At 41.5% G+C, this 24,146-nt stretch overlaps 1 protein-coding gene and 1 long non-coding RNA gene across 4 annotated transcripts in view; one reads left to right on the top strand and one right to left on the bottom strand.

Moving 5' to 3' along the window:
* ZEB2 (zinc finger E-box binding homeobox 2) overlaps nt 1–24,146 on the bottom strand; it is a 116,589-nt gene that overhangs the window by 40,118 nt on the left and 52,325 nt on the right. The gene's annotated exons all lie outside the window — the stretch shown is intronic.
* LOC142216585 (uncharacterized) lies at nt 14,572–14,995 on the top strand. The gene is made up of 3 exons (XR_012717355.1): nt 14,572–14,624; nt 14,784–14,869; nt 14,942–14,995. It is a non-coding gene; the product is annotated as an uncharacterized LOC142216585 (long non-coding RNA).

The following is a 24,146-nucleotide window of genomic DNA, read 5'->3' as shown; positions in this document are numbered from 1 at the left end:
CTGTTTTCCGAAACGGGGCCATCGGTCCTACCTCACAATGGACAAAGCTAGACAGGGACAGTGACATAGCACAGACAAAAGCTCAATGCATTATGGTCACTCTGAACAGGGCACAAAGGCGACGGAGGCAGCGATGTGTAAATTAAACAATGCGAAGGGGGGAAAAGGCAACGAGGGGGGGGGGGGAATATTGAATCATTTCTGTCACGAGGCCCGGGCTAAACCGGGCTCTAATTGAATTAAACGCCATTTATTTGCTCAGGCCTAAACAACAGGCTGAAAAAAGTAAGGTTTGTTCAACTGTTTCGGAGGTACCACCTTTCCTCACCCCGTACAAATCCACCATCTGTGCTCGCACACACACATACACACGTTCCACCTCACAGCAAACGTACTGAGACCCAGCGAGCACAGAAGCCAAAAAAAAAAAAAAAAAAGCGGCACAAAAGCTCTTTGGCCGCCCCGTTCCGAGGCTAGAGAGGGGGTAACAGCCGTGGCTTGGGGAGGGCACTTTCGTCTACCCACTGCCCAGGTGAGATGGTCTAGTGCGTCCTCTCAGCCTCGACACGCGTCAAGTAAAAGAAAGGTTAAAATTAGAAAATTCTATTTATTTGATAATTTCCCAGAATAATTAGAGTTAATATGGGTTAATTAATATGCAAATCTCTCAGCAGATGTTCTGCAGCAGGGCCTGTGTGAGAAAACAGCCTTTGCTTTTCTCCTACGTGATTTTGGCTGTCAGTTATTGGGTATAATTACTGTAACTAACCGAACACACACAAAACCTTTGGAATATCAAATCGCTACAGTTTTCGGTGGCGCCGAAGCTACCACTTTGCTGCAATAAAAGCTAACAATTTCTTGCACAAAAAAAAAAAAAAAAAAAAAAAAAAAAAAAAAGAAAAAATCCGAAGCCCCCTCTGTTTCTTTTTGGGCTAATTTTTTTTTTTTTTTCTTAGTGTTTTTGGAAAGAGAAGAAATGAATCCGGATGAATAGATGATTTTTTTCTTTTTTTTTTCTTTTTGCATAATTAGGTCAGTATTATAAGTGCATTCCAATAATCGCTGACACGAATGCAAAAAACTTCGCCACCTGCAAAAATCAAAACTCATTGTTCGCCAGTTTGGGTGACCAATGAGGGTGCGCCGTGCCAAGTTTCTGTCTGGGCGCGGGAAGATGGATCCTAAATTTACACTTGTAAGGAAGAACGGGCAATTATGTTACATGATAAGGAAAATAGTGGTGAATAGAGAAGCTTTGTGTCATAATAGACATGTGGAGGGTGTGGATGTAGCTCCTCCGGGGGGGACTCAGGTGTAGCAGAGCCGAGTCTGTGATATCATGTTGTGTTTTGCCAAATAACAGTGTGTCATCCATAGGATTCCAGGTAAACCTAATGTGTTATTGGAATTTGGGGAATTAGGGTATATTCACACAACGCAGATTGGTTTGCTGAAGTTCCTGTAACTCTCCCTTTTGAGTTGGGTTTGGAGAAATCCATGTGTTTGCCGCCAAAATGTCCTCATTCTGATAGATCGGATTGTCAGTTGTAGAAGTTTCTGCAACCAAATCTGCCATGTGTGGACGTATCCTTATGGTGAAACAGATAGATAGATAGATGATAGATATCTAGATAGATAGATGATAGATATCTAGATAGATAGATGATAGATATCTAGATAGATAGATGATAGATATCTAGATAGATAGATGATAGATATCTAGATAGATAGATGATAGATATCTAGATAGATAGATGATAGATATCTAGATAGATAGATGATAGATATCTAGATAGATGATAGATATCTAGATAGATAGATGATAGATATCTAGATAGATAGATGATAGATAGATAGAGATCGGAGATAGATAGATAGATAGATAGATAGATAGATAGATAGATAGATAGATAGATAGATAGAGATCGGAGATAGATAGATAGATAGATAGATAGATAGATAGATAGATAGATAGGAGATAGATAGATAATCATTACAACATCCCAGCACCTTGAGCCAAATGACACCTTATCTCTGCCCGATCTGACATCTCGGCTCTGCTACATCTGTAGGTATCATTCTCATTCAGCGCTCAAACAAAAAAAGTGAGCTCGTGGAATAATGTGCAAATATTTAAACAAATATAATCTTCAAGAGGAAGCAAAACAGCAGGAGCAAAGTTGTCAGTGTCGAATGTTTACAGAAAGGGGAAATCAAAGCCGCGTCTCGTAGGGCTGATTCAGATGTCGCCCTGCTGCAGATCTGTTACAGGCAGGAGGGGATTTTACAGGTAAAGGTGACCACAGGGGGCGCCGATCCTTTGTCTGATATAGAACAGAGAACCAACAAACAGATCCATCATCTATGGTGATAGGGACTTCTCTTGGAAATATCGGTTAGGAAATTTTTGTAAAAATATTCCATATAATAAGGGTATCAGCTACAATGTATCAGATTCTGTATAGCCATACTTGTACTATAGGGATACATATCAGATGAATATGAATATATATATATATATATATATATATATATATATATATATATATATATATATATATATATATATATATATATATATATATCTGCTATACCAAAGGTGTTGTTGAAGTCACAAGACCCCAATCTGAAGGGTATATTGTCAGACTTGTTGAATCTATCTTTGATAAAATAATTCTCGGGGCCCACTGTAGGAGATACACCTTAGAACCCTACAAATATGAGCGCCTTCTTTTGGATCATCATTGTGTTAGACACTGTCCATAGGAGGACCCTCTGCTACTCTTCTGGACCAGTTTGTTGCTAGCCCCAGGCCCATCGGAGGACCCTCTTCTACTCTGCTTGGCCATTATTATGTTATATACGGCCCATTGGAGGACCCCCTGCTACTCTGCTGGACCATTTTGGTACTAGCCCCCGGGCCCATTGGAGGACCCTCTGCTACTCTGCCGGACCATTATGGTACTAGCCCCCGGGCCCAATGGAGGACCCTCTGCTACTCTGCTGGACCATTTTGTACTAGCCCCCGGGCCCAATGGAGGACCCTCTGCTACTCTGCTGGACCATTTTGTACTAGCCCCCGGGCCCATTGGAGGACCCTCTGCTACTCTGCTGGACCATTTTGTACTAGCCCCCGGGCCCATTGGAGGCCCCTCTGCTACACTGCTGGACAATTTTGGTACTAGCCCCCGGGCCCATTGGAGGACCCTCTGCTACTCTGCTGGACCATTATGGTGCTAGCCCCCGGGCTCATCGGAGGACCCTCTGCTACTCTGCTGGACCATTATGGTGCTAGCCCCCGGGCTCATCAGAGGACCCTCTGCTACTCTGCTGGACCATTATGGTGCTAGCTCCTGGGCCCAATGGAGGACCCTCTGCTACTCTGCTGGACCATTATGGTGCTAGCCCCTGGGCCCAGGGCTCTGCTGGGCCTGTCTGACAATGGTTGCTTCACTTTCTGCAGCTGAGAACCAATGGGGTTATACTGGCACCATGCACATGAATATCTGAGCGCCTCATTCAGATTACTAGGACTGCTGCAGGATTTTCTGCAACCAATCTGCTCCATGTGAATGCACGCTAACAAGGCTCATCTTCTGCGCCCACTGTATTTACACCGTCGATGGCCAACATTTCCATCCTTCCTGTTGTGCCAGCTAAATCCATGTAAATCGGTCTCTATCCAAGCAGCTTGTCACCGTCATCTGTCACTTACGTGTCTCTGTTTAAACACCAATTCTGTTATCTGCTCTAGTGCTGACTTCCCCTCTCCCAAACCCTTGGAGTTGGCTCCAGATTGCTAAAAGAGTTGTCATGGCCTGGTGCCACTCGTATAACATGGCGATGCCCCCTCCCTCCCTCCGCAGGGCTCCTCTCTCCCCCTCAATCTCTTTCAGGTAGTGGAATTTGCTGACACTGGCAATGTATGGTCGCTTGTCAGCTCGAATCCTGGGTGTGGCAATAACCAGACAGATAGCCCCAGCACATAACCGGCCTGTTCTCAGGAAAGGTGGCTGCCGCTCAAAGGACACCGTCAGCTGGATTCAGTTAATCCATCCCGTGCACCCGGGGGGCTGTTTACCAAAAAACATCAGAATATTAAACCATGGAGCGCTGTAATAGACCATGCAATTCTAGACTGCGTTCTCCAATCTGCAAAACTACAACTCCCAGCATGTTGGTTCTGCTTGTTATAATATACTGAGAACTATGGCTTCTGGGGAGACACCGGCTGAAGATCTCTGCATTATCCATTGCAAAAATGATGCCATGATGTAGACTATAGTATACGGCACTTTATTATAGCATGTAGCAAACATATTATACGCCACTTATTGCACCGTGCTACATGTACTAGGTATATTGTACTACAGTATACTACTCTATTTTATCTTATACTGATATATAATTACCCAAGAACAGGGGGTAGACCATCTTCAGCGCTCCAGGTGTTGTAAAACTACAACTCCCAGCATGCATATCTGCTGAGATGTATATGGAACTCGCATGGATGTGAATGGAGCATGCTGGGAGTTGTAGTTTGCCAGCAGCTGGAGAGCCGAAGGTTGCTGACCCCTGACCTATAGTATACTCTTCTATAGGATATTATAATATACCGTGCTACTTTTACCTAGGCTATACTACACTATACTATTTTATACTATAATGTATTATGCTGTTACACATATACTATATTATATAACTATGTTATATTAAAATATGCTGCCATACTATAATATACTACTTTACTACCATGCTATATTGTACTTTATACTATACTGTACTATTTTACTATATTAATACTGCTGTAGGTATATTATATAACAGTGTTATACTGATATATATGAAAAAATGCTGCTATACTATACTACGTTACTACTATACTATATTGTATCTATTTAGACTACAGTATACTATACTGTACCATATACCATTGTATAGTACTAAGCTACATTGTATCTAGACTATATTATACCATTTCATGCCGTTCTTATACCGTTATACATATACTTTACTATAATAGTATACTGATATACAGTATAATAAAATATACTGCCACACCATCTTATACTATTATACTATATTGTATCTAGACTATATTATACCATTTCATGCTATACTTTAATATATTATACCAATATACAGTATAATAAAATATACCGCCATACCCTCTTCTACTATTATACTACATTGTATCTATTTCGGTCACTGTGCAGTGTGTTATACTTTACTACACTCTATACTATACCACTATACGCCTACTATATTGCTCCCATAACATTATATCACATCGAATCAAATAATGATTTTTTTCACCTTCTTGCTACATAAAAATGTATGAGATTTTGCAAAAAAGAAAAATCCAATGAATGTCAATGTTGCACGCGTAACCCTGTGAGATAAGCACATAGCTGCGCCCTCACGAATTGTCTCTAGTTCTGCTATTATAGAGTCCTAGCAATGCAACTTTATAGCACAAGGACAGGAGCTGGGGAGCAAAAGTTTAGTCCCAAACTGTCCGAACTAGAAAGCTCAGTGTGCTGAGAGTATGGAGGTCTGATAAGACTTATCTCCTGCAGCAGAATTTTACTGTGCGCCCTGATAACGCCTGGCTGCAGAAGGTTTCACACTTGTACACTTATCAATGCCATGTGTTTGTATAGACCTCAAATACTTATCTAAATCCCTGAGCTGAAAAGTACAGGACCTCCACTGAAATGAAGATACAGAGGGGTGTCTGAAAGTGTTCTAGGTGATAATGCTCCTGGGCCTGGACTATTGCAACTCCCTCCATGCATTGCACTTACATTCTTCTCTGGGACGCAACGGGTTAATGGTCCTGATAAGATTGAGGGCTGAAGAGGTGCAAGACTTGTTTACAGGGTCTGTATAAAGCAGAACTGGCTGCTTGATTTTTATCAGGTTCCTTGCCTAAAGCCATTAGAAGTGAGGCGAGAGAGTCAAAAAAAATAAAGTACGAAAAACATTACGACTTGCACAATTTATCTACTGGCCGGGGGTATTTATTACACCTATAACAGGGCGAGATGATAGGAATGCTCTGCAAAAACAGTTACGGCCAATGGATACACCGTAATAATGTACAAAAATATGCAAGCAAATATATCATGGGTGACTGCATACATCTTCCCAAGTACCTGCCTGGGTTCAATTAGATGGACCTTGTCAAAAGAAGACCTCATGATATGCAAGAATTGTATACATGGAGAGTGTATGGAGGCCGAAGGAGTCCCTACATACTGCCATATAGTGCTCTATGTTGTGGTATTGCAGAGTTGTATACATGGAGGCCCTCATGGTCTCTACATACTCCATGTACTGCCATATGGTGCTCGGTGCTGCCTCATATCTTATTAGTACTCTCCCCTATAAGTATGGCAATGCTATGTGGCCCCTATAAACTCCATGTGCCGCCATATGGTATGATATTTTTTTTCCCCCATCAGTAGGTCTTTTGTAGAAAGGGAGAATATACAAACTCCTTGCAGATGTTGTTCCTGGCAGGATTCGAACCCAGAACTCCAGCGCTGCAAGGCTACAGTGCTAACCACTGAGCCACCATGTTGCCCCTACCGCCATATGGTATTCTGTGCAGCCACCTATTAGGTCGAAATCTTCTCCAAGACGTAACACCAGGAAATAATTCTGAAATAAAACATGTTGTGAACCAAAGGAACCCTTTATATGACTCCATATAAAACCAGAGGCTTGCGGAGACACAATAGTCTACCGGTACCCATATACAACTCGGAGGTTGTCTTAACCGGCCATGGTCATGGTGTCTGAGGACATATATATTTTGCTCTCCATTCACGTCTAAAACCATAAGGTCACATGGGAGTAAAGTGTTGACTGTTTCCAAGAACAACCAACAAAAATTTGAAAGGGGCCATGGATGAGAATAGAGAAGAATTGGAACGAAAACAGTAAATCAAACCAACTTTTTTGGAATTGGAATCATTTTGGGGGAAATTTTTTGCAAAATAATATATGTCTAACAAGTAACCATCAATAACGATCTTGCCATTGAGTAGTCCGAAGACCCCAAAGTACTCATATGGATAGCATGGTGGCTCCTTGGTTAGCACTGTTACTTTGTAACACCGGGGTTCTAACACTTTGTATGTTCTTCCCATGATGACGTTTGCATTAGCATTGTGGGAAATAATCCAAAAAGCTTGACGACCCCAATATGGATAACACCATGGCTTAGTAGTTTGGCTATATCCCTGGGGTCCTGGGTATGGATCCAACCAAGGACAACATCTCCAACACTGACAAAACCATCAAAGGCAATAAACCAAAAACCGCTTGGTTGATCCAGAAAAAAAGTCAACGCCCAATAATCCTGTATTTTACCATGTCAGAAGAGTGGCAAAAGTTTTGTCGTTCCAGGCCGGTGTCCTGTTTTAATATCCCCAGAAATAAATGGCTTCCTTGAAATTTATGCAAATTTCAATGTAAGCAATCATTGCAAAATTAATTTTGCCAGAACTGATTAAAAGCATTAATAAATCTATATGCCGTATTGCTTCAATCTGATACTGTAAGAATCCCACCACTTCCTGTAAGATTAATTATAATTCTACAATAACATATTACAGTGCCAGAAGAGTCTAACTGTACGTTCTGTTAATAATGGCTAAGTCCAAACCGGAGCAGTAATTACGGCGAGAAAGTCATTTGATGGCGGTTGTTTTCTTTAACTGTTGATGTTAAGCGCGGAGCTAAATGTCTGTGTGTGCAGGGACTTTCATTGTATATTTTATTTAATGCAATTTTAATTAAAATCATCAAACCTAGCTACATTTCGTTCCCACAGAGTCTTCGTAACATTCTGCTAACCACCAAAACCGTCGAGCTCATTTAGATAAAAGAGAAGGTTAATAACGGCGCTTTCCTGTTTTCGAGAATTCTCGTTCCTCGTCTCGGCCATAGACGTGGAGATTAATCACTCATTCGATTGACCACCAGATACATTGTGTCGGAGGTTTTAGACCAGGGGTAGGGAACGTACGGCTCTCCAGCTGTTGCAAAACTACAACTCCCAGCATGCATACTGGCTCTGCTGTTCTGGGAACTCCCATGGAAGTGAATGGAGCATGATGGGAGTTGTAGTTTCACAGCAGCTGGAGAGCCAAAGGTTCCCTAGCCCTGTTTTAGACTATACTAGTGGTTAGCACTGGAGTCCTGGGTTCGAATCCTGCCAAGGACAACATCTGCAAGGAGTTTGTATGGGTTTCCTCCCAGACGCCAAAGATATACTGATAGGAAATGTAGATTGTGAGCCCTATATGGGACAGTATGTGGCAATTTCTGTAATGACCAATATACACCACCAAAATTCAAAAATATATGGTTCCCTATTGTATTTTGGGCAAAGCTCTAAAGGACAGGGAACTCTAGAGCCACAATGAGGATATTGGAGTAACTCAAAAACCTCAGCAGTGGCCATGTGTACTCTAGAAACTTGCATAAGAACTTAGACTTGTCACCATATATCCGCACAATATGTGAAGGAGGGAGCAGGAAGATCATATGTGATGGTCAATAACAATCTGGATGCACCGGAGGATATACAATATCAACTGCTTCTAAATGACCATGTGTTGTCCTCATCCCCCTGGGGGGGAAACCAATTTTCTTCATCTGTTTCCTTTAAGTGAGTGTAACAATGGCTACAAAGTAAATCTCTTGAAGTGCAACAGTATATGGGATTTATAATAGATAATAGATATGGAAAAGATAGATAAAAGATAGATAGATAGAGATATTGAATGGTATCTTGTCTTTGCACTACTCTAATACATTTAGAACCAGAATCCATTTGTATACACAGTAACTATCTTATGTTCATATCATTTTTATCTATTTTGGCCCCCTCCATAATACGTGACGGTTGACAGGACAGCGGACACTCGTGCGTCTATGAATGTCAACTGTGAACCACACGGAGATCACTAACTCTTGTGAGCACGATGTTATCTTTAGGAACCCAAGATTAAAGAACATTTACCCCATAACAGTATGTTAGGAGTATTGTAGGAGTTTTGGTCATCCATCTTTACCAGTTTCCTGCATGTTAATCTTCTATAATTTGCTATACACATCTCATGTTGTCAGGGTCCCGGTAAAGCTTGGTGGCAGCACCTGCGAGGGTTCTTTATGCAGATGACTAGGATGTAGATGTGACTATGTGGATTGTGTGGCGGTCTATACTTATAGCAATGCAGTTATGTCGCCCTATTGTATATTCAGTCCTAGTCACACTCAGTCCATATACAGATACACATCTAGGTGGTCACTAATTAGTGTTGTCACCGACACTCACAATTACAACCGCTCTGTATACAAAACAGTAACTGACACTAAATACACGTAGTGGGAAGGGGAATTCAGTAAAATTCCTTACCATATAGATATACTTTCTCCTTTAAAGTGTTGCATTTTCAGTAGGTGTTTTTTAATGCCGTTTTTGGATTTGCCCCTATTTAATCCTAAGCACAAAAATCAATGCAAAGTCAGATTGTCTTGAATGGCATCTGTGCAGAGAGATAGCACAGGGTTCTCCCTGCCATAAACCTCTAGATCACCAGCTGGGGGTCGGGGATTTGGAGAGGTCGGGGAGTCCAGGTCTGTCAGATGGGATAAAGATCAGAGGAAAAGCTGGCCAGGTGATGGCTGTGCTATGGATCAGGACTATGTGTGTTTTTATTCACATGATAATGGCCTAACATCTGTTACCCCCTCCTGGGTCTGTATCTCTGTCACCTGAATAGCATCCCCACCAGGTAGCAAAAAAAACACAGGAAATTAGGCGTTTTACATTTGTCAAGCTGGAAAGACAACAAGACCATCCATGTGGAGTATATGCAGTCAGCAGAACAATGTCACCCCGGACTCATTAATCCTTACCATCTTTACAGTGGAAAGTGACCTGCGGGGCATTTACCCCCAAGATAACCAAAGCAAAAGCAGCTAAAAGTTCTGTTATATATATTTATTGGGTATAAAGGTAGCCACATAGCCCTGGCCCACATATACTAGTATGGAGACCAAAGATCCTTGTAAGTCAATGGATTGCATTAGGTGCCGAGACTACGACTACATCTTCTAATCACATTAGGTGCTGCGACTACAACTACGGCTTATAGTCACATTAGGTGCTGCGACTACGACTACAGCTTATGTCACATTAGGTGCTGCGACTACGACTACAGCTTCTTTTACATTAGGTGCTGCGACTAAGAGCATGGCTTCTGTGACATTAGGTGCTGCGACTACGAGCATGGCTTCTGTGACATTAGGTGCTGAGACTACGACTACGGCTTATAGTCACATTAGGTGCTGCGACTACGACTACAGCTTCTGTCACATTAGGTGCTGCGACTACGAGCATGGCTTCTGTGACATTAGGTGCTGCGACTACGAGCATGGCTTCTGTGACATTAGGTGCTGCGACTACGAGCATGGCTTCTGTGACATTAGGTGCTGCGACTACGAGCATGGCTTCTGTGACATTAGGTGCTGCGACTACGAGCATGGCTTCTGTGACATTAGGTGCTGAGACTACGACTACGGCTTATAGTCACATTAGGTGCTCCGACTAAGACTACAGCTTCTGTTACATTATATGCTGCGACTACGACTATGGCTTTCGTCACACTAGGTGCTGCGACTACGACTACAGCTTCTGTTACATTATGTGCTGCGACTAGGGTTGAGCCGATCTTGAGGTTTCAAGATCGATTTTAAAATCCGATTTCCGATCATTTTCCAGCCGATCTCGATCCTGATCGTGAAATTTGCTCGATCGCCGATCGGAATCCGATCTTTTCCGATCCCGATCTTCAACCCTAGTCAATGCTTTTCTATGGGAAAAGTCACTTTTAGGGTTGAGCCGATCTTGAGATAACCTCCGATTTCGATCCCACTGGAAAAGATCGGGTCGAAATTCTGATCGTGATCGCGAAATTTACTCGATCGCCGATCGAAATCCGATCTTTTCCGATCCCGATCGCTCAACCCTAGCTGCGACTACAACTTCGGCTTTCGTCACATTAGGTGCTGCGACTACAACTTCGGCTTCTGTTACATTATATGCTGCGACTACAGCTTTTGGCATATTAGGTTCTGCAACATACGACTTCTAATCACAAAAAGATCAAGGTCAACTTTTTTACAACTAGAAGTCGTAGACGCAGCGTCCTTGCGGAGGTAACGCCATTCGCTTACATCAGTGAAGAAGTCTCAGGGTGACCCTAATTGGAGTTGCAACCAAATTCTGCAACCTTATATATCCTCAGTCCTCTCCCCCGTATTCCCAGACTCTATAATAACATCAGCTTAGTCTAGCATCAACCCATTATTCTTGGAAAGCTGGGTGCCTACACAACGAGACTCCTATCAATGATTTGTCTTCCTCATGGTCTGTCATTTTAGAAATGGAAGGAGTAGAATGGCCCTGATTTTTTCCCCTACTTTCTATAGGGTGGATGTATTTTGCACCTCCAGGTTTATTACATCCGCACGTTATCAATAATGAATTGATGTGATCAGATGCGCAGAAGTGAGAACGCTTAGGTACTCGACAAGGGAAAGGTGGTAATTAGCCCAGCAGGATAATTGATGTGTAGATGGCAGACTGAACAAATGATCGGGCTGGTATGTTCTTGCCTCTCTCTATAGTATCCTCGCTTTTGCTAATGAACACCTCACCTGCTTAGTTAAGCTGCTAAGGATATACATTCATCACAATGGAACCCCCCCTGACCACAAGGGGGGGGAGAAAGCCCGCATGGGAGCTTTTCTCTCTTTCACATGCTTTCTCCTACAGAAGCTTTGATATTAGTATTGCAACTTTAATTCCTTCTCGAAAGTGAAAAATCCCAAATCCCACCTAGGAAGCCCTCACCCCCATGGTGGATCTATAGTAGTCTGGATTACTTCCATTTGTATAGGGCCAATAGGTGTTGCTAGCAGGAGCCTAGACACCTCGGTGTGACAGTATCTCACGCTCCAGCCACATGTGCAAGCCTACAAATGGAATGATGTTGAAACAACAAACTCAACTCTGCTGCATCTCTAGTTATCCATACAGCCTATAGACATCCTATGTCTGATACGTTTGCTGTCGCTATTTTCTACGCTCTGATAATATGCGCAGTGATACTAATATATTCACCAAGCAATGAGGATTCTAACTTGACAACAAGTTGAATTCCAAAAGCAAACATGGTTGTCAGACAAAGTAACACATGGCGCTCTAGCACAATCTGTAGTGAACAAGGATGCCATTCCTAGGCAATAATCCATCCCAGGTGCAGAGGGGGGTGGGCATCGCTATAAACCACAGGGGGCTTGGATGTGGGACCCCCATGGTTCTATTAGATAGGAGGAGGGGGGGTTTAGTTAAACATGTACTACTTTTATTAAAATTGACCCTATAAACGCACAGATGTGGGATAGATAGTATATAAGATAGATAGATAGATAGATAGATAGATAGATAGATAGATAGATAGATAGATAGATAGATAGATATTCTGTCCTTCGCACTACATCTGCTGGGTGATGTAAAGAATCGATGTCTTAAACCTGAATCCCAAAATATAAGCGAGGGTGAAATGTGATACAAACTGAAATAGCCGAGACAAGAGAGTTAATTTATTGCCCTCCCGGGATCAGATTTCTGTCACTTTGTAAGATATCAGGAATGTGTTCCTTGTGGCCCAGGTATTGTTACCAGTCACATATAAAGCTCCTCACATTCCATACAAGACGAGTATTAATAGAAAGTGCAGTGAGATAAAGGAGGGGAGTAGCGGGGGCACCGGAGGGGTGTCTGCCCTGGGGGCTGTGCCAGGGGGGCACCTACAAGTCACTCTGCCTTTTGCCGTTGTACGTAGATAGAAGACTAGAATGGCAAACTTAATATTAGCTCTAGATGCAGGAAAACAAGGGTTAATTCACATGTGGCAGATTTGTTGCAGAAATTACTGCGTCATGTGAATGGCCCTTGTATAAAGCCACACGCTTACTACCTAAACTAACCCATCCCATTGCAGAAACCTCTGCAACAAATCTGCCTTGTGCATAGTCGTAGCCAAAATCACCACGCAGCCCTATCCCTGTGCATCCCTGGAAGCCATCACCCAGCTTTCCTGGACTCCTAAATGGCAACTCAGTCTAGTTATGCAACAACAAAAGAACTAATCTGCTTGGCGAATCACTCAACATCCCCGTGTGACCCTGGCCCTAGTGATACAGGAAGACCTTCGCTGTCGTTGTCACCCTGCCAGGACATGACATCCAAAATAAAGTTACGAAGAAAAAAAAAAAACTTTTATCCCATTTATTCTGATAGCTGCCATCCAGGTGATACAATCCTATAGATGTAGCAGAGCTGAATTTGTTATTTGGTGCATTCTCATCATAGATTATACATTGCGCCGAGCGACAAACTCAGCTCTGCTGCACCTGACCAGCTCGGCCCTGCTACATCTGTATCAGCTCTTGTTAAATAGTTATTATTCAGCTACTCATCACTAGGAGAGCAGGCAAACAATCAGGAAAGCTAATTTCTTAATTAGCTCTGCTCCGGCACTAATGATTGCGGATCGTGTCAAGTAAAATCTGTTTGGATTTCTGTAAATTGGAGTCCGACAAGCCTGCAGTTCCGTCGCCAACCTGATAAATCTCACCCCCCTGTCTTTTGTTTTTACTCCAAGCCTCTTTCCTGTCGCCATCTCGGTATTTAATCTGACACCGCCAGGCAGTGAGAAGGGCTCAACTCTTCCCTTTAAAGAGGGAGAGATGGAGGAAAGAAAACCTACAGTGGGGACAGGAGGGCTGGCTGCACAGGAAGTCTGCACCGGGCCAAGCCCTGACACAAGCCTTTAATCTTCCCCTTATTCTACGCCGGCCCTATACTATATAGGCTGCTTTTAAGTAAACTAAGATAAGACTTTTCCCATAAGTTGCACATGGAAGTTTGACGTTGTATCGGTTTCTGGGAAAGCTGGGTGTCTGACTCCTGAGAAATTCAAAAGCACTTCCTAACAAGGTGTGAAGTCTTGAACGACTCATTGATCTTGTTATAAAGTAACAGAAGTGCAAAAGGAAACATAAGTTTGGTGGTTCGGGGCTCTAGGAAAGCTGGGTGATAGGAGTGGTAACAGTCGGAGCTGCTACGATCATTCACACTTGGGAGCAGAGACCTGAGAGTGGTCGGGGACGGTCAGATTTCTGGACTTCCTGCTGGTGATCCCACTGAAGAACACTACAGACAGTCCCTTCCTGCATTGGCTGATAACAGCGAACAAAAGATTGCTTTCAGCTCCACAGGAACTGTACAGGAGATCTTAGGTTTAGTATCCTTCTTGTTTGTTTAGATTTAGGCGAAGTCTTTAGGTTTAGTGTCTTTGAGGTTTGGTATCTCCTTAGGTTAAGGCTTTAGACTTAGACTGTCTCTAAGTTTAGACTTTTAGGTTAGGTTTTAAGTTTTTGGTTTCTTCTGGATAAGTGGCATCTCTTTAGACTTAGTTTGTAGACTAATTCTTTAGCATTAAGCTTAAGCTTTATCTTTGGTGTCTCTTTAGGCTTAGATTATAGGTTATAAGCTTAGTCTTTAGGTTTGGTGTCTCTTTAGGTTTAGTCTTTAGCTTTGGTCTCTTGTAGGGATTGTAGGGTTATAGGTTGGACTTGAGGTTGGATAAAGACCTTAGTCCATCATCTACTATGTAACTATGTAGGTTTAGGTTTTAGGCTTAGTCTTTAGGTTTGGTGTCTCTTTAGGTTTAGGTTTTAGGCTTAGTCTTTAGGTTTGGTGTCTCTTTAGGTTTAGGTTTTAGGCTTAGTCTTTAGGTTTGGTGTCTTTTCGGGTTTAGTCTTTAGGTGTAGTCTCTCTTTGGTTTAGTATGTAGGAGTAGCATCTCTAACATTTTGGGATTAGTCTTTAGGTTTAGTGTTTCTTTAGGTTTAGTCTTTAGATTTAGCTTATTTATAGTATCTCTTTAGTTTTAATCTTTAGATTTAGTGTATATTTCGGTAACAGTGAGTCCTTGAATTTAATTTTCGTTTAGTGTCCGTTTAGGTTTAGTGTCTCTAACTGTTGTCTGTAGTTGTAATATCTTTTAGGTTTAGTCTTTAGGTGTAATGTTTACTTAGGTAAAGTCTTAAAGTTTAGTGTCTCTTGGATGTTACATTTAGTCTTGAACTGTGGGTTCCCTTTGGGGTTAGACTGGTTTATTGTCCTTTTAGTTTTTCTTAAGTGTTAGGTATAGACTTTACGTTTAGTCTTTAAGTTTAGATTTATTGTCCTCATAGGTTTTATGTTTATGTTTCCATTGAGTGTTCCGTATAGACTTTCGGTTTTGTGTCTCCTTTGTATATTTTTGTCATACCTGCTGGTTAGATTGTTAGCCGTCTTGCTTACTTTGCAGCATGTAGTGCAGTAGTGAAAGGGTGCTGATCCTTGCACGCTGGTATGCCACACAGACACTCCTTGGGTCATATTACTGGCTTGTAGACAATCCTTAGCTGCACTGTAAATTCATCTCATACCGACACCCTGAAAATTCTATAACTGTACTACAAAATCTCCACTTATTTCATCCATGTTACTGTAAGGACACGTATGGACGACATTATCGGGGTTAGGAGGCCGGGCGTTTTGCCCACCCAAGGGCATTTTTTTTCTTGCATCCAAGGCTTACATTACTTTCTGTGCAAGAAAAACAAAACATATTACAGCAGGCTGGCAAGGTAAACGGTGACAGACATGTAAGGTCATCAGGAATAAGTGGGAATGTTTAGACCTCCTCCGCTGGGTAAACATTCCTGTGCTGACGGCCCAAAATGAAGTATGAGGCTCCCAGTTATTGGATCCTCGAGTGAGGTTAAAACAAGAAAGGTTTAATGAGAAACCTCAGTGTGTTCCAAGGAGTTATGGTCAAGGTGGGTAAACATGGAGGAGAACGGCGCCCCATCAAAAACCTGGAGAGACTAAAAGAAATCTAGAAAATAGTCCCTTGGGCCAATGGGTTACTGTAGTAGCCTTGCTAAGGACTGTCAAAAACCATTGTGGCCCTATTATGATGATATGTTCCAACCAAGCCCGATAATAATCATTCCCTGGGAAGGAGCCAAAAATATCTATCCCTATATACCAAGGAATACTAGGTGGTCCACGCTACAACTTTCACAGGTTCCTGGAGGAAACATTTTACAAGCCCGATCCTTGTACCCCTGGGATTTTTGATTTCCTTTAAAGGATCGTCTAAGATTGCAAAAACGTTGCGACTAGTATTGCAGCACAGCTTCATTGCAATACCACACATCACCCATGGATGGGTGTGGCACTGTTTTTGCAAAAAATGTCTCCGATTTTTCTAATCCTTGAGAAACAAGTCGGTTCTCCGTGTGTTAATAAAAAGAGACACCTCCAAGGTTAGACTAGCTGAGGCAACCCAAATGTCCAAGGTTCCCTGCTCTGGTCACAAGATATCCTGTCCGCTAGTCTTCTAATCCACGGGACTATTTGTAATCCGCGTTTTTATTATCTAGATGTATGGGGACGGCTGTAATGTTCCAGAATTTTTGGCTTTTAACCTAACAAAATGGACAGCCTATAGATGGCATCCATATTCCATCCATGTTGTCCATTGATGGCTTCCTATATGACATCATCAAGCAATAGCAAGCGCCAAATCACTATTTCATGTATTGGATTAAAACTCACCACTCCAAGACGTGTTTTACTGTCTTAAGATTGGCATTTCTCTTCCACAATGACTCAAGGTATCGACTCGAAAAGAGATCTGATCCCGGGAACTTATCAGTCTCCAGAAAGAAGTGGCGGCGGCGGCGGCAGTGACTCCTACGTGAGGAATCATTAGACAATTAGCCTAAAAACCTACAATGATTTTACCGGGAGAGATTGTTCTCTTAAGGAGCCTGACGATATCAATCCCCGCGCGTTACCTGACTCAGCGCCTCGTAGGAATCAAATTCAGTCTGAGATAACAGCTAATCATTTGTCACCGTGAGAAGCAATTCCCGGGAATCATAGGGAGACCCTGCCGCTTCAATCCGCAGGTCTGTCAGATTGCTGGGAATTACATTCCGCTACGACTCTAACCTCTGCACTTCAATTGTTAACAACAAGGAGCCCCAGTCTATCAAAACATAATATCCGAGGAGACGCAACCATTTCTCATGCGTTTGCTTCGTAAAGGAAGAAGTTTACCCGTTCTAACGTCTGGATCACAATGTCACCATTCTGTACTATCAACTGTATGCCAATGCAGGAGAAATAAAGTTTAGATGTAGCAGAGCCGAGTTTGTTATTGGTCCCAACTCATCTTATGCCACCTACGGTTCTCAGATTAACCCATCGGATGATCCTTCAATAACACTATAATGGTCCAGCATTTAAAGGGTTAAAGCGGTTGTTCAAGGATGGGTCCCCGTTTTATCTGGTGGGCTCAACGAACCTCAGTCTAAGGGTCCATTCACACAGAGGAAGTTGGCACGGATTCTGGCGCAGCGTGCTGAAAAATAAGCCCCCCATTGACTTCAATGAATTCCATTCTCCGCGCGGAACCCATTGAAATCAATGCAATTGATATCAATGGGTGCCGCGTGGAAAACGGAACCCATTGAAGTCAATGAGAGACTTATTTTTCAGAAGAATCAGCCCCAACTTCCTTTGTGTGAATGGACCCTTACACTATTGTTGCATCTCATAAAGTCTGACCTTTGGGACCCTCACCAATCCTGAGCATGATCGGGCCACAGGATTTAGTCCCTTTAGGCTGAGGCCATATGTTGCAGAAAACCAGCGCTTTTGGTGTTTGCTGCGTTTTACATTCCCAGGAAAGTGAACTAGATCCTTGTTCACACAATGCTGCATTTTCTCCATAGGGGGCGGTAGAAGTGCAAAACACAGAATAGTGAAAAATGCAAAATTTCAAGATTCCATTTTCTGCTACAATGTTATAGCTGCGTTTCGTTTAGGTCGGGGTCCCAGAGGTTGGACCACCACGAATTAGAAACCGATCCTAATGATGAGATAGGAATACGACATCAAAGCTGGTAATAATGCCAAATAACATTCAGCTCTGCTACGTCGGTAAAGACACTCTGGCTCTCTCTCTTTCTATATCTATGCGCTGTATATACACATTCGCTGCGCACTTTTTTAGACACATGCATATTCTGAAAGCCTAATCTCCCTTTACCCGGGAACTTTTCTGCCTGCCTTCATGTTTGACCCATTTGCTAATTCATGCAAATCAGCTGTGACAAGTCCTGTGCATAAAGAGATATCCAGAGAGAGCAACTTCTAACCTCCTCTCCATAATATCATAGAGGATTCGTATCCGATAAACTATAAAAAGAGGCGAAAAAAGCTCAAAATGTGCCCTAGAAAGTATGTGCCCCCCCTCCACGGTCACCGACAGGAGACATAGGGCGGTGCAATCTACTTCGCCACCAATGATGGTGACTAGAAATGAGCGAGTACTATAAGAAACGGCCGTTTCGAATAGCACGCACCCATAGGAATGAATGGAAGCGGCCAGCACACAGAGGGTTAAGCGACCGGCCACCGGCAAAGTCCACGTTCATTCATTCCTATAGGTGCATGCTATTCAAAACTGGAGTTTCGAATTGTACTCGCTCATCTCTAATGGTGACATCATTATGAGACAGTATATGACAGTAAACACCTCCCCCCCACTACTTACTGTAGATTGTAAGCTCATAAGGCCAGCACTTACATATGTGGCCTATGTTGTGTTTCTGCTACATTGTCTCTAGTGAGGTTTAGAATGTGTCATGGAAGACATTGCAGCCATAGACGAAAGTTATAGCAACAACATTCCGATATAATATTGTATTCAATATCTAGTATGGAAGAATTGCATATCAGATACAGCAGAACTGAGTTTGTCATTTGGCGCAAGTAATCTTGGTGTAGCAGAGCCTCAGTAACACATTGCTTTGTCAATACACACATTCAAGTTTTTCAGACCACCAGACGATAAGACATGTCCTATTTTTGTTAAGTCATGTGAATGGCAGTGTTAATTTGGCGCAGTAGAGCCGTGTTTGTCTTCTAGCCCTTCACATATTTCATCGACAGACAGTGGCCTTGCCCCCCCCCATAAAAAAAAAAAAAAAAGAAACCAAAAAGTGCCTGGGTCTCGGTGCCATCTGGTCCCATCCACTACATCTGTACTTGTTGGTACATGGCAGGCTGTGATATTGTCACCTATCAGCAGGCCATCTTTGCAGCCCCATCCTGCTCTCCTGTTATCGGGCGCCAAACTTGCAGGGTATTTAAAACACGTTCAGAGAAAACGGAGGCTTCTCTGAAATTTAATCAGGCGCTCTTAGAAAAAAAAAAAAAAAAAAAAAAAAAAAAAAAAAGACGAAGAAGAAAAACCAAAGACATCAGTGGGAAAGTCTGCGATTTCTCAGGTTTAACTAAATAATTTATGCATACATTCACTTTGGCATGATGAAGCAATTTTAGCCTTTAAAACCCACAACTACTCAGGAGGGAAAAAGCCGAGTTCCTGCGACTTAAATAATTTAAACATCCAGGTGGAAGTGCTTGCGGCAGCCTTCCCCTCCAAGACAAAGGGAGCGAGACAGGGAGAACGCAAAAAGCAGGCGAACAATCGCACCGCGCCGCACTGATACAAAGTATCAACCTTGCGGGGTGAGGAAATCCTGGAAACTCGTCTTTTCTTCCCTTTACCGGAACAGAGCAGATAGCCACTTATCTCTCCAAACTCCTTGGACTCCTCTCCCAGATCCTCACACTAAACACCCCACAGGAAGCGCAGGACCTTCTGTCCACAATATAACTTGTCACATTGTACTTTCCCAGGAAATAAATAAATCCCCCCCCCCCCCCCCTCTCGAGGTGAATGTAACTTTATGTTTATTTTTCTAACTTTTTCTTTTACTAGGTAGTTTCTATAAAACATCTGTATAAAAAGACAAGGGATTTTATAAATAAGTCTCAACTTCCTGGAATCCGGTCTCGGGGGAGGCGAATGTGTGAAATGGTTTTGGGAAAGGTGACGTTAAGCGGCTTTATTTGTTTTTCGTGAGGAGGAGGTAAAAAGAAGTGGACCTATAATAATGGCTGTTAATGGCGGCGTAATAATACTCGATAGTCAATGAATATGTAATAATGACTGCTAGTGGCCATGTAATAATCTATAATCTATGAATGTATAATAATAATGACTGCGTAATAATACTCAATCAATGAATACATAATAGTCACTATTAGTGGCCATGTAATCTATAATCTATGAATATAGAATAACTATTAGTGATCATGTAATCTATAATCAATGAATATATCATAACTTAATGGCTGCGTAATAATACTCAATAATCAATGAATATGTAATAATGACTATTAGTGGCCATGTAATAATCTATGACTATATAATATAATAAAAAAAATCTATAATTAATGATAATTCGCGACCATGTAATAATACTCAGTAATCAATGAACAGATAATATTGACTATTAATGACCATGTAACAATCTATAATGAATGAATATACGATAATGACTATGTAGTAATACCCAATAATCTATGACTATATAATAATGGCTATGTAATAATAATCAATGAATATATCATAATGACCATTAATGACTATGTAATAACCTATAATGAATGAATATATAATAAGGACTATGTAATAATGCCCAATAATCTATAATGAATGAATATATAATAAGGACTATTAAAGACTATGTAATAATCCCTGAATATATAATAACCAATAATCTATTATTATCGGATATATAATAACCATTGATGACCATGTAATAATCTTTACTCAACGGATATATAACTATGACTGGTATCAATAAATATCTATTGTTAACAAGTAATCTGTAATAATGACCCTTAATCTATGGAAACTGCTACTGAACTGCAATATTGTCTGCGGATATGTAATAATAACTACTGATCTGCAATAATGGTCATTGCATTGGCAAATAATAGTAATCATTTTGTTTATAATCTGTAACAAAGACCTTTAATCTGTCATAATGGCCTGTTAATTTGAACTAATCTAGTTTAATCTGTAAAAACGACCCTTAATCTAATATTGAATATAACAATGGCAACAACTAGTAAAAATGGCCTTTAATCTGTAATAATGGCCTATAATAATGACTATTACTTTGTACTAGTAGTTTAATCCCCAAGGGTGTGAATGCCGAAATGTCAGCCATCCATAGTGGCTAAAAACAGCAGGATTATAAATGTGCCAACTCAGTACATAGCCACTGGCCACCATGTTTGACCTGGATTTTAGCCAGCTGGACCATATCTTCTTACCCTTAATCTGGTAATCAATAACTACTGATATAAAATATTGGACATTGCAACAGTAATTTATAGTAGCAATGACATTTAATCCGTAATAATGATCTTTAATCTGCCATAATATCCTGTATTCTGAAATGCTCACCATCTAAATAGTGGACAATAACCTAATAATCTGTAATAATGACTGTTAATCTGAAGTATATACCTGTAAGAACAGCCATTATTCTGAGATAATCTGTAATCTGCCATCATCGCTATTACTTTATACATAATAATGCCTCTTAATCTGTCGGAATCCCCATTAATCTGTAATATGTAACAATTACTACATATTAAAATGAATTATATAATAATAATCTGTAATCTGGACAGTAAATCTAATAATAATAATTCATATTCATAGTCTGAATAGTCTTGTATGTCGCCAGTACTGATGTCTAATATGTAATAACTTTGTTAAATCTATAATAAGGATTAATAATCTGTAATACTCACCTATAATCTCAGTTAATCTGTAATAAGGACAATTAGCAATAATAAGTATTATTGTTTTCTGAGTTGATACGTACAAGTCCTGCCTTACCTTTCGTCTATAGCTCCCCCCGCCCAGACGTAGAGGAATACTTCAGGTGCCTGATGGGAGTAGTATCCTGCATGTAATATGTTGTATCGGTAGTCGCACGGTCCTGGTATAATAACTACCCGGCAGATTGGTAGTAGTGAGTAGTCGTGCTCACTCATAAGGACACCGACTCATTCTTTCCTTTCTAGACGTCACCCACATAGAATAAATAATCTGATGAGATTACACATATTATGGGATTCCCCAATAACCTGTAATATAACCAGCCCATAGACTCAATGTCCTCCTCACCCAAAGGTAAGTTTCGGTATAAATAAGGGGGAATTTGTCTTGTACCGCCACGAAGACTGCGTCAGGGCGTGGGGAAGTCTTGAAAGTCTTTTCTAAACACTTTAACTAGAAATCTTCAGTGCTGTAACTCAATAGGCCTGACGTACAGGGAAAATACAGAGTAGTGGGTGATACGGGGTATGGAAGGGAGTAGCTCAATGTAGGTGGGCCGTGTGATAATACTCAGCATAGACTACTGAGAAAGTCAATGCAGGTCAGTTCTATTAAGTCAATGTTTCCCCTATATGAAATGTAGGCCGTATTAAATTCAGAAATAGCACCACTCTTGCCTATGGTGATATCTGGTATTACAGCTCAGGAGTATATACTTAAAGGAATAATAAAGCTGATCAGGGCAATCCCTCCACTGGTGAAACCGTATTACTACTATACACCCTGCTCCTCGAGAGCCCTGTTTAATACCTTTACGGAGGGCAGCAGGGGAGGCCGGAGCTCTTGGTCCTCTGTCTCCCCTACAGCTGCTCTAACTCTCACTGATGTCACTGACCCATGTTACCTGGGTTATACGACCATTGGCTAGAGTTGAGATAGTCACGTGACCGAGAAAGTCAACGGGAAGATAAGATAATCCTTTAATAGTCCCACATTGGGGAAATTTCAGCAGGAGGAAGAGGAAGGAGAGTTCTGGCCTCCCTAGCTGCCCTCCACAAAGGTCATGTGACCAAGAATTGAACATCATCAGGGAAGGAAAAGGAAGAAGAGTTCCGGCCTCCCTAGCTGCCTTCCACAAATTTAAAAAAGCGGGGTATAGAATATGCTTTACTTTTTCCCCAAATACCCCCCCCCCCCCCCCCTTTAAGGTGTATCCTTTGCTTCCTAAAACTTTTGAAACATCATAGAGACATGTCAAGGGTTCAGCCGTTAAGAATGTAGTTCTATACTTTCTAAGGTTCCTACCCAGACTGTGTGGCCATGCTGTGGATCCCGGAATTGGATCCAATCAAGGGCACCAACTTTTTATACATTGTGCCTTTTCTCCCAAATTCAAAAATATTCCAAAAAGAGAATTAGATAGTAAACCCTACGCTCAGGCCTGACGTGAATGAACACAAAAACGTGATCTAGAAGTACACAGCTCAGCGATGCCACAACACTGTAGTCAGAGCCAGAACGGGCTCCTTTCTCAAGACGTCTGCCAACGACACAACATGAAGTGTGTGCTGTTTCTCCGTCTTCCCTTCCCCGTATCAGTCGATTCCAATAGTGGAATTTCTCGAGCCGGGTAACAAACATTCCTTACTCTACGGAGCAGATTGCAACCCTTTGTCTAATTAGAACTCTTGCAGATACAAAAGAAACTGTCATTTTGATAGAGCAAAAACAATCTGTCTGCCAAAAAATGTCTAACTATAATTCTTAAAAAAAAAAAAAAAAAAAAAAAAAAAATCATCATCATCTATCTCGCGGTTGAACATGCTATTTTGTTTGATATACTGTCTTATTGGAAGCCTAATTTGCTTTCAGCTGGAGAAAACATGTAACATACGTTTTTGTGATTAATTTACTCGGAAATATGAGTAATTAGAATGAGTGGACCATTTCCATGGATGGATTATTAAGTTTGCAATAAATGCCGCACATTTTTTTTTTCTCTCTCGCTCTCTCTCTCGAAGTTTTATTGCAAGACGACAAACCCTTGAGTGTGCAGTCTGGGCTGTAGCGCCATGTGAGCTATGGGGGTTTATTACTCAAGGTAAGCTCTCCCAGGGCCCCCCGGGGCCAGAAAGCATTAGCCGTATGTTCTAACACAATTACAAAAATCAATAAGCAGGAACCCCCCACCTGTGCTACGACCCCTGTGCTAAATTT

Source organism: Leptodactylus fuscus, chromosome 8 (assembly GCF_031893055.1).
Source record: "Leptodactylus fuscus isolate aLepFus1 chromosome 8, aLepFus1.hap2, whole genome shotgun sequence".
NCBI lineage: Eukaryota > Metazoa > Chordata > Amphibia > Anura > Leptodactylidae > Leptodactylus > Leptodactylus fuscus.
This window is presented reverse-complemented; position numbering and strand designations above follow the sequence as displayed.